The sequence below is a fragment of the Manacus vitellinus genome, unplaced genomic scaffold (assembly GCF_001715985.3).
Source record: "Manacus vitellinus isolate BGI_N305 unplaced genomic scaffold, ASM171598v3 scaffold_11_pilon, whole genome shotgun sequence".
Classification (NCBI taxonomy): Eukaryota; Metazoa; Chordata; class Aves; order Passeriformes; family Pipridae; genus Manacus; species Manacus vitellinus.
Genome location: NW_021938895.1, coordinates 1,809,650 through 1,822,469, shown reverse-complemented (window position 1 = coordinate 1,822,469; position 12,820 = coordinate 1,809,650). Strand labels below are relative to the sequence as shown.

The 12,820-nt window shown below is 38.5% G+C and overlaps 1 protein-coding gene across 8 annotated transcripts in view; it reads left to right on the top strand.

Moving 5' to 3' along the window:
• The window catches only part of SUPT3H (SPT3 homolog, SAGA and STAGA complex component), a 276,071-nt gene that overhangs the window by 114,125 nt on the left and 149,126 nt on the right, over positions 1 to 12,820 (top strand). Inside the window, exon 1 of one of the 8 annotated variants that reach the window (XM_025896776.2) lies at positions 12,467 to 12,485. The exons of the other annotated variants lie outside the window; for them this stretch is intronic. The gene's annotated coding sequence lies outside the window, so the exon portion shown is untranslated. Of the gene's footprint in view, positions 1 to 12,466; positions 12,486 to 12,820 lie in introns of those variants that run through there. 8 annotated transcript variants of the gene reach the window in all.

Genomic DNA, 12,820 nt, shown 5'->3' with positions numbered 1-12,820 from the left:
TGACATCTTCTGTGTGACTTCTTGTGTATTCATCATGCATTATGCAATGTTTGTCATTCTTATTGGTTAAAATGGCTTCCAAAATGCAAATGCTTAAAAATCTGTAGCATTAATGAGGTCATGTTATTTGAAATATCCTTCAAATATTTAGTGTTTTAATATGCTCTTAGTTTTTGTCACATGTATTAGCTCAAAGTATAACTATCTAGACTAATTACATCAGATTTATTTTGAATCAAAGGTAGTGGAGGGACAGGAGCAGATCTTGATTGTTTGATGAGTGGCCTCACGTGAACTGTCTGTGTTTTAATCTAAATATTCCTGTCTGGCTTTTGGGAAAAGAGGGGTATTGTGAAAACAGTGCCAGGAACGATTCCAAATCATACATAGTGTCTGCATACTTTATGAAATAAAATGTCAGAAGGTGCTTGGTCACTGGTAACATTGAAAGTTAAGGTCTGTAATCTCAAAGAGAAAGGGTTCTAAACCAGCATCCAATTCACATACTGTAAAAATCTAAAATCCTTTTGGAGTTTGTGCAGCCTAAAGATCTGGTCATATCACTATGACATTGACCCTACATTTGGTCAGCTGAGTAGCTTTCTGTATTCCAGGGGCTGTACTGACTGAATCTCTTGATGCTTTTCAGAGCATTGAGACCCACAAGCAGGTTAGATACTGACTGGAAACTGAAGTGAGGTAAATTAATACTAAAACCAAGGCATATTTTTACCAGTGAGATAGTCAGTGGAGTAGTTCAACACAGAGGAGTGGTGGGTTCTTCATCAGCCTAACCTTTGTGGTCACAGATGAATAAGTCTTAATGAAGCAGAGCTCAAAAAATGACACTTGTGACAATGAGTTGACCCACTTTCTGTGAAACTTCTCCCTTTAGCAGTTAGAGGTGTGCCCAATTTTCAGGAAAGGTTTCTGGTCTGTCTTATCAGTGTTACCAGAAAAAGGGGAAGGCAAAGTATGAAGGCTGCAAATTTATGGTGCAGGTTGTTTTTTGTTTCAGAGAAGGAGTTTCAGTATTATCAATAATCTGGGCTAGGAGATCAAGTGCACCCTTGACAAGTTTGCAGACAACATCAAGTTGGGTGGGAGTGTTGATGTGCAGGAGGGCAGGAAGCCTCTGCTGAGCAATCTGGATAGTTCTGGACTAGTGGGCCGAGGCAAACTGTGTGAGATAAGGCCAAGTGCTGAGTCCTGCACTTAAATCACAACAACCCCCTGCTGTGCTACAGCTGGGACAGAGTGGTTGGAAAGCTGCCAAGCTGCAATGGACCTGGGGGTGCTGGTTGGCAGAGGCTGAACATGAGGCAGAGTGTGCCCAGGTGGCCAAGGAGGCCAATGGCATCTGGTCTGTGTCAGCAATAGTGTGGCAGCAGGAGCAGGGCAGGGACCGTCCCCCTGTGCTGGGCACTGGTGAGGCCTCAGCTCGAATCGTGAGTTCAGTTTTGGGCCCCTCATGACAAGAAAAACATTGAGATGCTGGAACGAGTCCAGAGAAGGGCAATAGAGCTGGGGAAGGGTCTGGAGCACAAGTGTGATGAGGAACAGCTGAGGGAGCTGGAGGGGCTCAGCCTGAAGAAAAGGAGGCTCAGGGGGGACTTTATTGCTCTCTGCAACTCCCTGAGCGTGTAACCAGGTGCAAATCGACCCCTTCTCCCAACAAATGATAGGACAACAGGAAACAGCCTCAAGTTGCACAAGGGGAGGTTTAGATTGGATATTAGGAGACATTTCTTCACGGAAGGGGTTGTCAAGCATTGGAACATGCTGCCCATGGAAGTGATCAATTCACCATCCTTGGGGGGATTTAAAAGACCTGGATGTGTAGATGTGGCTGAGTTTACAGAGGAAGACAGAGAAAGGATGCCAGGATTTGGCTGGAAAACTTACTGATAGAAATCAGGAGCTGGTGAACTTGGAGAACTGTGTCTTTCTGTTTTCTCTTTTATCCCTTAAGGTATGATGTCCATTTACTGTTGTGCCTTGTGGTTCCAATTCATTTGAATGCTTGCATCCAATTAAAGTTTAAGCAAATAGTTTTTTACACAAGAGGAGGACCTACTTGTACAACGTGAAAATCTTTCAGCCTCCATAAAATTGACTTTGCAAGCTGTGGTTTACATACAGAAGCCATTCACACACATGCAGGAAGTTTTCCTGACTTTTGCTAACGACAGAAAAGTCAATGAAATTAGAGAATAAATGATTCGTTGTAAATACTTAGTGAACTGTGACTAAGCACCTTTTAATAGAAAGTGTCAGTGTTTTAATTCCAGGGGCTAGACTGTTCATGAATAGTTATATTTTATAAGGTACTTTGTCATTGCTCGTGAGATATTTACAGCAAATCTTTTTTTAGTCGTTTTCTTTTTTTTTTTTCATTAAGAAAACTCATGAGAATTTCCTGAACGTACAAAGCAGGCTCATGGTTGCACAGTATGTCCCTGAAAACAGCTTTCCATGCAGTTTGCATTTCCTTCCATCTTGATGGGCTGGGGTTTCAAGATGAGTGTTATTCCATACCTACCTTTGTAGATAATGCTTTTATGGGAAAGGAGAGGGGGAAAAAAAGAGAGAAAAATGTTCTTGTAGTTCTAAACCCATGTTTATACTCTTTACTTTTCTGTAAGTGTCTGGAGAGATGCCAGAAAAAGTTCCTACTAGTCAGGATATACATATACAAGTCAGTGGGGTTATTATGAAAAGAAAGAAAAAACACCCCATTTTATTATTTTTGTTGCTTAATTTTTAAGCATTACAGTCTGCTCCCTGTCAAAGTGATGGAAGAACAGCAGCCATTAGATGATGATTAAGCTTCTGGGGAAGAAAAGGGAGGAAAACCCTCATACATGGAAGTGATTTTTCCATCCAGCTTTATGCAATTTTGTGTTTTTCTCTGTCAGCCACTGATGAGCAAATTTAGTCTCTGTAAATCCTTCTTAAGCTGAGGTTTAGGAAGGCCCTCAGTTGCAAAGTCTTGGAAAGAGATTCAGCGAGACTGCTTAGCTGAAATCTTACAGACAGCTAAAGCCAATAAGGGATTTGGTGTTTTCCAGGCATCAGGCAAAAGCTCCTGAGAATTGTAAAAAATACCCCTCTCTTGGAGGAGGAGGGAGACTCCAGGAGCCTGAACTCTGCTGCATTTTGGAGGGAGGCAGGGACTCTTTAATACATCAAATCCCCATCTCCTGGGACTGTGTTCCTAAATAAGACTCGCTCGTACATCAGCATCGTTGTAAGTTAGCTCAGTTCAGAAGCTGAATACTTTAATTTGTAACTTCTGAAATATTCAGTGTATTTTTCCTTAAAGGTAATGTAAAGCATGTTTGCATGGTTAGGGGCTGGACTGCTCTTAGTTATACCTTCATAAGCAAATTGAAGTTAGTGTAATTTCATGGATAATTAAATACAAATAAAAATTTTAGAAGTATAAAAAGAGACTTTTCTTTGTTCAGCAAATGTTCACCATTTAATATTTTTACATAATAATATTTGTCTCCAGTTGATTTGATGAGTCTCTTTTGATTAGTCAAAGGCAAGATGAAAGTAAGTAATTAGAATTAAGGCAGTGGAGGCTAACTGAGAAATTCATTTAAATGCTAGAAAATTCCTTTTTTTTTTTCTTTTTTTTTTTTCCAAAAAAAAAAAAAAAAAGGTAAAATAGAAAAATCCTGCTGGGTCATGTCCAAAGGGTTTTTGGAAGTTTTTTTTCTCTTTTTAGATTTGTGAGCTAAGTCTACAGACATTTCTACTGTACCTAGTAATCTCCAGGTGCAGTCTGAAGCTAAGATTTTTTTAAAAATATAAACTCACAAAAATCAAGACCAGAAATTTCACATTTTATAAATCCCATTTATACTTTGGTTAGGTCTTTTTTGTAAACTTAATCAGTGATTGCAACCTCATGGGGTCTTTTTCCTTTCTGCATTTCCTTTGTAGCAGAAGGCTGAAAAAGTGCAACTTGCTGTTTGTTCCTTCCTCCTCATTGATAACAAAGAACTTGTCAGCAGAATTTTCTGAGGAAGACAAAATTAAGTAGTTCATTTTAGTGAATGGAGAAATTGAGGTGCTAATACTGTGGCTCTTGGGTGGGTTCCCTCCCACCTCCTAAGAAGGAGATTGTCCTGTGCATCTCCTGCCCTGCCCGGCTGAAGGACCACCTTCTTCTCCCCCTGGCAGCTGAATATCACTTCTGTTGCCATCCCTGGTAACCACACTAATTGCTTACATGGAAAAGGAATATTAGGAAAACATGAAGTGAGGCTAAAAATACATCCAATATGATATAGCAGCTGGAAACAGGGAAAGCCAGCACCTTCCACCGGCCAGATCTCCACAGACCACCAGCAAAGTGCTCCGGGGGCCACTGCACCCATGAACCTCATAATGTGCACTGGAACATTTATATCAAATATCACCTCCTGCTTTTTACCTTGACCTCAGAAGAACTTCCCCGGCAAGCGATAAACAATAAACTTACATAGTGTGCCCGGCAGACTTGGGCTCTAAATAAACTCTGGCTGGTGCCACACATTTTCCAGGAAGCAGAGCTCACCATAGACCACACAAATCTCGGCCACGAGCACCATCCCTGGTCTGGTGAGCGAGGCCAAGCTGCAGCTCGAAGAAGTGACGACTGTGCCTGGGTATAGAAAAGCACAGTCAGGGTGTTTGAAAGGAAAAAAAAAAGAAAAGGAATAACTCAGTGTTTTGTGGCTGCCCCTTCCATGGCACCTGGGCTGCCCTGGAATGTGGCTCTTGCTCTTTTCCTCTCTGACTCTGGAACTGAAAGGAAGGAAATGAGAAGTGCTCAGTAACTGCAGCACGAGGGGAGACATTAATTATTCTTCTGTAACAGATCATTCTGATACCAAAAATTACATTTGCTTTTGCCTCTGTAGTGTGTGATTCAGTGAAACCACAGCTTTTCTTGGGGAATTTGGTCTCTCTGCGAGTCCAACTCTTGCTTCCTTGGCTCCTAAGGAGGAAGAGAAGGGGGAAGATGGGATGCTGGATGTCATTCCCTCAAACACATCAGCTCCTCACTTTTGTTTGTAGAGATTAATTCTTGCTTTGGAAGTTTGGTTCTTTTTAAAAACTGTTTGACACTGAGCATCTGAGGGTTTTGTTTAAGATGCTGTTCATGTACTTAATTTTTTCAAAAATGATTTTATTCTGCGATCACAGAAATATGCAGTAAGTAATTAGAAGTCTTCATTGGAATGACTTTTGTACTTGTGTGCCTTTTTTCATTTTGCCTGGCTTATCTGTTTTGATAAATAAGGGAGTTAGGATTTTACCTGATATCATTTCATATTGTGTTCTGCAGATACAGATAAAAAATCAAAGTACAGTATCCATGATAATGATTTCCTTTGTTGACTCATGTACTGGACATAACACTTGGTGGACTGTGTATTAAAAATAAAACAAACAAACAAAAAATCTCCAACTTTTGAAATGCTTATATTTGATTACTGATTTTGCCCCTACTCGAGCAGTCTGAAATTTTTTAATTAATAATTCATGTATTAATATTAATTCAATCTATAATTTTATAGTAAATTCTCTCCGAATTGTCGGTTATTCAAATTTAAATGCTTGTCATTAAATACCAAGTCATGCACATTTTGCCTGAATGAGCACAACTCGAGTTTGTCTTTTTTTTTAATTGAGAAAGGTCGGAAAAGACAATTTTTTTTAAAAGGCAAATTCGAATTAATAACATTGTTCTTTACACTGACCCTTTTTGAACTGTCATCAGTAAAATGAAATAGGTAACTAAGCATTTCCTTCCTGTGAAGTTCTGTCGAGCCCCATAAGAGACTTGTCCCCCTTTGTTGTGTTTTATTCTTGACTCACAGGTTGCATGTGCTGCACAGTAACTTCAGATCCTTCTTTTTGGTGTTCTGAATATATTATATTTAAACTGATAGTGTATATTTGGTCCTTGCAATTTTGCTTCTTTCCTTTGTAAATGTAGTATTTTTCATGCTTTTGAAAATTAAATTTTTGAATGAGGCTCTTGAAGTGCTTATGCTACTTTGCTTGCGAAAAAAAATCTCTCTAAAGTCCAGATATTCACATCTTCTCTTTCCTGCTCTCCACTGAGCCACTTATCATTGGAAAAAAGAAAACTATTTATTTTGAGAAACGTAAGAAAGCTGTTTCTTATTTCTTTTTGATCATCTCTGAACTCAGAGTGATTATTTAATAATTCTAGTGCACAAGGGGATCAGTGTAACCTATTGCTTCTGTGTTTGTCCCCTTCCTGAAGTCATGGGAGGGACCTGGGGTGAAAAAACAGAGAGGGAAACCATCTACACTGTCCTTTGGACATATGGGAAACCAGGGGTTTGATCTGTAGATTGTGTAAATAAGAATATCTTTTGTCAGCATTCCCTTTTGGGCTTTTTGTTTGTTTGTTTAGGTTTTTTTGTTTTAGTTTGGATTTTTATATCCCATATATTTAGTTAAAAAATATATTGTGTCAGTAATAAAATGAGAAAAATAGCTCATATTTTTAATAGGACATTAATTGTTTAAGAGATGGTTTAGCATCTGTGCTCACTTTAGCTGCTAGACAGCACATTTTGGACAAAATAAAAAACTAGAGTGCAATTAGTAGACATGGATGTGGTCATCTCCCAGAGTCCTTGCTTTTGTTTTTGTAGCAAGTAGATCAAGACTAGGGTGACTGTAAAACATCAATATTTTATAAAACTCTTCTTTTCTTGTTCCAGAAATTCTGCCAAATTGTACTTAAATGAAGTCTTTGGAGGAAAAAGGCTGTGAGAGTTCTTTACTATAAATACATTTTTGTGATTTTAAGAAGAATGGGGTATTTATAATGGATTGAACCAGAGCTTCTCTGCTCTGTGTTATCTTTATAATGTTTGCCATAAAGTGCTTCCAGGCGACATCTTGACTTCTGTAATTTTTTTCTTCCTTCTCGTTGGTGCCTGGAACAGATTATTGTGGGTTATAACATTTTAAAACATCTAAGTAATCCATTTGAAAGCAGGAAAAGGAGCACACCATTGATATGTAATTGCCCTGACTTTCCAGAAAAGATTTTATCAGAGAACTTCCAGTTTCTTACTCTAGGGAGAAGGTTGCATAGTTTGAGTTCTGAAATAAAATACATTTTTAAAGCACTGAAATTGATATATCTTACAGTAGAATTTTAATCCCAGAAAAAATGAGAGTATTGGTGAGTTCAGTCCTTCCTGAAGTTAAATCTAAATTAAAACCAAGTATTTGAAAGAACTATTCTGTATTTTAATTTCTTTTGTATCTTTTTGTCTAGTGGATGTATTTTATCTGTGCCTAGTGGAGAAATAATTTCTATTTTTCACTCACAGGTTCAGTGATAATACAGAGTAACCACTGTCCCAGCTCACAGTGGTTTGGGTTTTGGGAACTGGGGAGTTGTGGTGCTGCATTACTTGTGGAAGGCGTGAACTGCCTTTCCCCAAAGTTGTTCATTGCAGTTTAGAGCACAGATTTCCAAGCTGTGATCTCTGAACCACTGATGATCCAGAAGTCACATTAAGTATTTCACAGCAGTTTTGTCAATATATGTAATAGATTTTTATAAATCAGGTCTAGAAATACTGCCAATATTAATTTCATAGTTAGATTTTACAGTGTTCATGAGAAACGCTGGCATTTGTGAGTCCTTTTTGGTCTCAAGTATTTCTGTATTTTTGAGATAGGCCATGTTTTTTGACACCTTTTTCCATTTCTCCCCATTATTACAGTGCTACTGCAGCACCTCTCTGACACAAGTACTGCAGAGGTGAATAATGAGAATACAGGCTCCCTACATGCAGGGGTGGACATTTTGGTTTACTATTAAAATTAAATTTAATTTACTATTAAATTTGCTAATTTACTATTAAAATAAATCTAATTTGCAAAGCCTGATGTGTCAGTAGAGCACTTGTTACCCCCTGGCAATGGGAGGCACAGGAGGATAACTTGTTTTTTCTGTCACCAACCACTGTGGAAAAGTTGCTTCTCTTCTCCAGGCATTGACTTCAGGAAGGGTAGTAAAATAAAAAACTGATGTTATGAAACATGTTAACACCTGATAAGGAGGTGTGTTGTTTGAGACTTGGATATAATTATCATCGTTCAACACCCACAGATCTCGTTCATAAAATCATGATGTGAATTTTTAAAACAATGAAAAATGGCCCTGCTGTTTTGAAGAATATAAAAAAGAATAATATTATTTCTCAAAAAATTAGCATAAAACATGCATCCTTGTTTATGTTTTGTATCTTGTGGATTAGTTTAAATTGTCTTGTGGTTTTAATCTAGATTTAAAATAGCAAGGGATTTCCACATTTGGTTAACACTTACAATGTATATATACAATGAAATGATGTTTTGACTTCCTGCTCTCCTCATCACTTTTTCGCCCTGTCCTCATGAGAGCAGACTGGGAATTCATCTCTCTTGGCTTTGTAAATTCCAGTTGTGTTTGGGTACATTGTTGAGATGAACTTTTTCCTAGAGCAGAAGTGACTGATCCTGGTCCAGTCTGCACAGTTGACAGAGTCAGTTGTCTCATTTATTTCCTGAAAAACCGAAACCCTTTGTGATTGAACGAATGGAACACATTATGTTATACAACTGGAATAAATTATATCTTCTTCCTTGGCCAGTCATAAGGATTTGTAAAATTAATTTATGTTTAAGACACTTAACTGTTAGAGTTTGGTGTATTCTGATTAGTATACAATGGCACTGAAAAGGGGTCTTGCCCACAGCTTTGTGTTGGGATAAATCTGCTGATTTGCAGCAGTTAGGAAGTGTTTACCATAATATAAGAGAAAAAAAAAGAAACCACAGGGTGAAGTATATTGTTTTTCATTAATAACAGGGCTTTTAGAAGCACCTCTATGACACAGCTGTCCAAATTCTCACATTTACTTATTTCACAGAGTCACACTCCTCCTCAGCCAGTGTGTTTTGTACATCCCACAGTTTGCAAAGAGTAACCAAGTCAGTTCAGTGGAACCATCTGTAGAAAGATTATTCTGCAGAGCTTTTAGCAAAGCTTAGAAAATTGGGGTTTGAAACATATATACCTATAAATAGTTCGTTGAAAGTAGACTTCTGTAGCATTTTGCATCAAAATTGACAATGTTTTGCATATTGACCCTGGTGGAGGAAAAAATACTTAAAAAACCTTTTAGTCAAATGGATTTTCTAAGTTGTGTTTTTATATACATGTAATCATTTTTCATGTCTTAACAGTAGTCATAAAAGTTTAAGTATGGATAATCTTACAACACTTTCTGCTTGAAATTGGGCTTTAATTTACATATTTATTCTTCCAATAACATAATATACAAGATTCTGCCTTGATTTTATGTATGCTATTGCTTATGAAGAGAAGTCCTGGCTACTGGGGGAAGTTCATTCCTAAGGAGTAGAAGGAAGAAAATGTCATTTCTATTTCCAAAAACGACAAGAAGGAGGATCTGGGGAATGACAGGCCAGTCATATTCACATTGATCCCTGGGCAGGTCATCCTAGAAACCATTTCTGAGCCTGTTAAGGATAAGGAAGTGATTGTGAGATGTCAGCATGGATTTATGAAAGGGAAATCACGTGTGACCCATCTGATGGCTGCCTGTGATGAACTAACCAGTGTATGAGGTGTGTATAACCACATAACCCATGTATGAGAGATGACCAGGGAATGCTCACCTTCAGCAAGGCTTTTGTCCCTGTCTCCTGTAACATCCTCTTACACAAGCTGATGAAACAGATAAATGAATGGACAGTGAGACAGGCTGAAAACTGGCTGAAGGGCTGAAGTTCACAGGGTTGATACCAGCAACATGAAGTCCCTTTGGAGGGCAGTTGCTGGTGATGCATCCCAGGGGTTGGTCATGGGGTCAGCACTGGGTAATGTCTTCATTTGTGACGTGGCTGATAGACCCAGGTGGTTGTGCTGTCATTCGGAGGGATCTCACCAGGTTGGAGAAGTGACCCAACAGAACCTCATGAAGTCCCATAAAGGGGAATCCTTCGAGGGATTGCCTCCAGAGGGGAATAACCCCAGCCACCTGACCAGCTGGAGGCTGACCAGCTGGAAGGTTGGACATGTGGCAGCAATGTGCTCTTGGGGCAGCACCCTGAGCTGCATTTGGAAGGACACTTCCAGCAGGTGAGGGAGGTGATCCTTCCCCTCTGTCAGCGCTGGTCAGACCCCTCTGGAGTGCTGGACCTATTGCTGGACTTCCCAGTCCAAGAGAAACACAGAAGTACTGGAACAAGTGAAATGAAGGGCCACTAAGATGCTTAAGGGACTGGAGCATCTCTCATACAAGAGAGGCTTGAGAGAGCTGGGACAGTTTATCCTGGAGAAGAGAAGGATCAGGGAAACCTTATCAATGTCTATAAATACCTGATGGGAGGGAGTAAAGCTGATAGAGCTGTGCTTTCTTCAGTGGTGGGCAGTGACCAGACAAGAGCCACTGAGCACAGACTGAAATACAGGAAATTCCACTTAAAAATAAAGAAAACACTTTTTTACCATGAGGGTGGTCAAATGTGTGGGAACAGGCAGCACAGAGAGGTTGTGCAGTGTCCATCCTTGAAGAAACTTAGAACCCAACTGGACGTAGCCCTGAAGAAATTATTTGTGAAGGGAATTGAACTGGGTATCTCCACATATCCAACCTCACCTCATCTGTGATTCATGGAATGGAAGTGATAGAGTGGTATCTTCCTTTTTCCCCCTTCTGTATGGCAAGATAGTGATTTCGTAGGTATGAATTTATTAAGGCAAAAATTGGATAGAAAATTCTTACTGCATATATTATAATGTTTTAAAAGAAGCGTTAACAAAAGTTACCCTTTATAAAGGGAAAATTTAGGGTATTTTTTTGTTTCCACAAGTTATTGAAACATTCAAGATCAGCTTAAGAAGAGGATTCAGAAGGTTCATGCTTAAAACACTTTATTGAGTCAAAACAGAATGACCTCCCGTGGAGTTGGGAGACTTTAGCATCTCTGAAATTTATCCCTGAGGATTTTGTGTTATTCTTGATTTATGGTGCTGTCACTGAGGACAGAGTTTGTCTTTTTATGAGAAGAATTGAACTTTTCTTTTGGCAGGATGGTGGGCATTGTTAATCCTGCTGCCTGGCAGACCTCACCATTTAAAAACTCAGGGTGTAGACAAACTACTTCCATTTTCAGGTAAACAAAGTTGCTCTAACGAAGGTCTTACATTGTTTCAGTTCTAGTGCAGCAGTGAACTTGACTGATGCCTTTGGATGATGATTTCCACCCTGATAATTGAGAAGTATCTGTAGGGAACTGTTAAGTAAGCATTAAAAAATTTCAATAAGCTCAAAATAATTATTCATCATGAAGTCTCTTCCTGGTTTTCCAATTTTAGTAATTATGAGCATCAGTGAAGCTCATTTCGGACTACAAATACAGAATTCCAACAACCATCTGTTAGTTGCAGGTGACATACATCATAGATTGGACTCATTTCTCTTTTTTAAGTATTTTAATTCACATAATCAGGATTTCCTTTTGTGTACTTGTTTAACATCACAAAACCCCTCCCCAGTTTTTGGTTAAGCTTAGTTTTTTCTGTTTCCAGCAGTGAAACTTCTCTTCCATCTGTGGTGGTTACAGAGGGCTTTAGCTCTTGTTTTCAGATGTTTTTTCTTCTAATTTGCTCTAAATGTTCCTTTTCTAAATTTTATCTGTTTACTTGTTGCTATGTACTTTTGAATAATTAAATGGTATTATGTAATATTTCTCTTCTTGTTGTTTGTGCTTTTCTAATATCTGCAGACATCATCATGGCTTAATTTTAGACTGGAAAAAGCCCCATTTTCTTTCTGACATTTCAGTTCCTTCCTGTACTTGCTGTTCTCACTAGTAAAGATTCAATAATTTAGTAATCAAATTCTTAAGAGTTAATCTGATAGTATTTAAATACTAAGGCAATAGGATGTCTTCACTTGCTGAATAAGTAGATGGTAATTAGTGACTTCCTAGAGCTCCTCTTGACTTCATAGGAGCAGGAATCAGGGAGTTACTGCTGTTCACATCATCAGGGTAATGAGATACATCCCTCAGTTATTAGACATGAAAATGTGACTAATTGTCCAGCAAAGTATAGGTCTAAGAAAGGGAAATACATGGTCTCCCTTCAGCAGTTAGAGGAGGTATCAGTAGCACTTTGAAGCATTATAGAGATACAGGAATACAACCTGGGGGTGTATCCCATGGGAAGGGGTGGGATAGACAAGCAGAAAAGACCTGGTAGAGGAAGCAGTGCTGGAAGAGACACTGAAGTCAATACCAATTAACTTCCTATGCAAAATAATGTAATTACTGTTATCCAGTTAACTGAATATTACAGCCAGTTATCTACCTATAAATCGACTTGGACATACAAATGGCCTGGTCTGTGCAGCTGTGTATGTACAACCTTAACTTTAGTAGTACCTGTTTTAAAATTGTTGTAGGTTTTGAATGCTTGTTTTCATTGTAACTTCAACATAATTTTTCTAAACTTTAAAGAGAAGTCTAACACAGCTACGACTTGCAGTTTGACTTCCATATCTCTCCTACTAAGTCCTGGTAAAAAACTGTGTTCTGTGTGAAGTATGAAAACTGTGCATACTTGATTTCATTATTCCAAGCAGATAAATATGTTAGCTATGAACTCTGATTGGAATTAAGATTACCTTTTCTTTTAAAAGGGCTTTGGTAGAAGTTACCTGATGAGCAGATAAACATATAAATAGCAGTA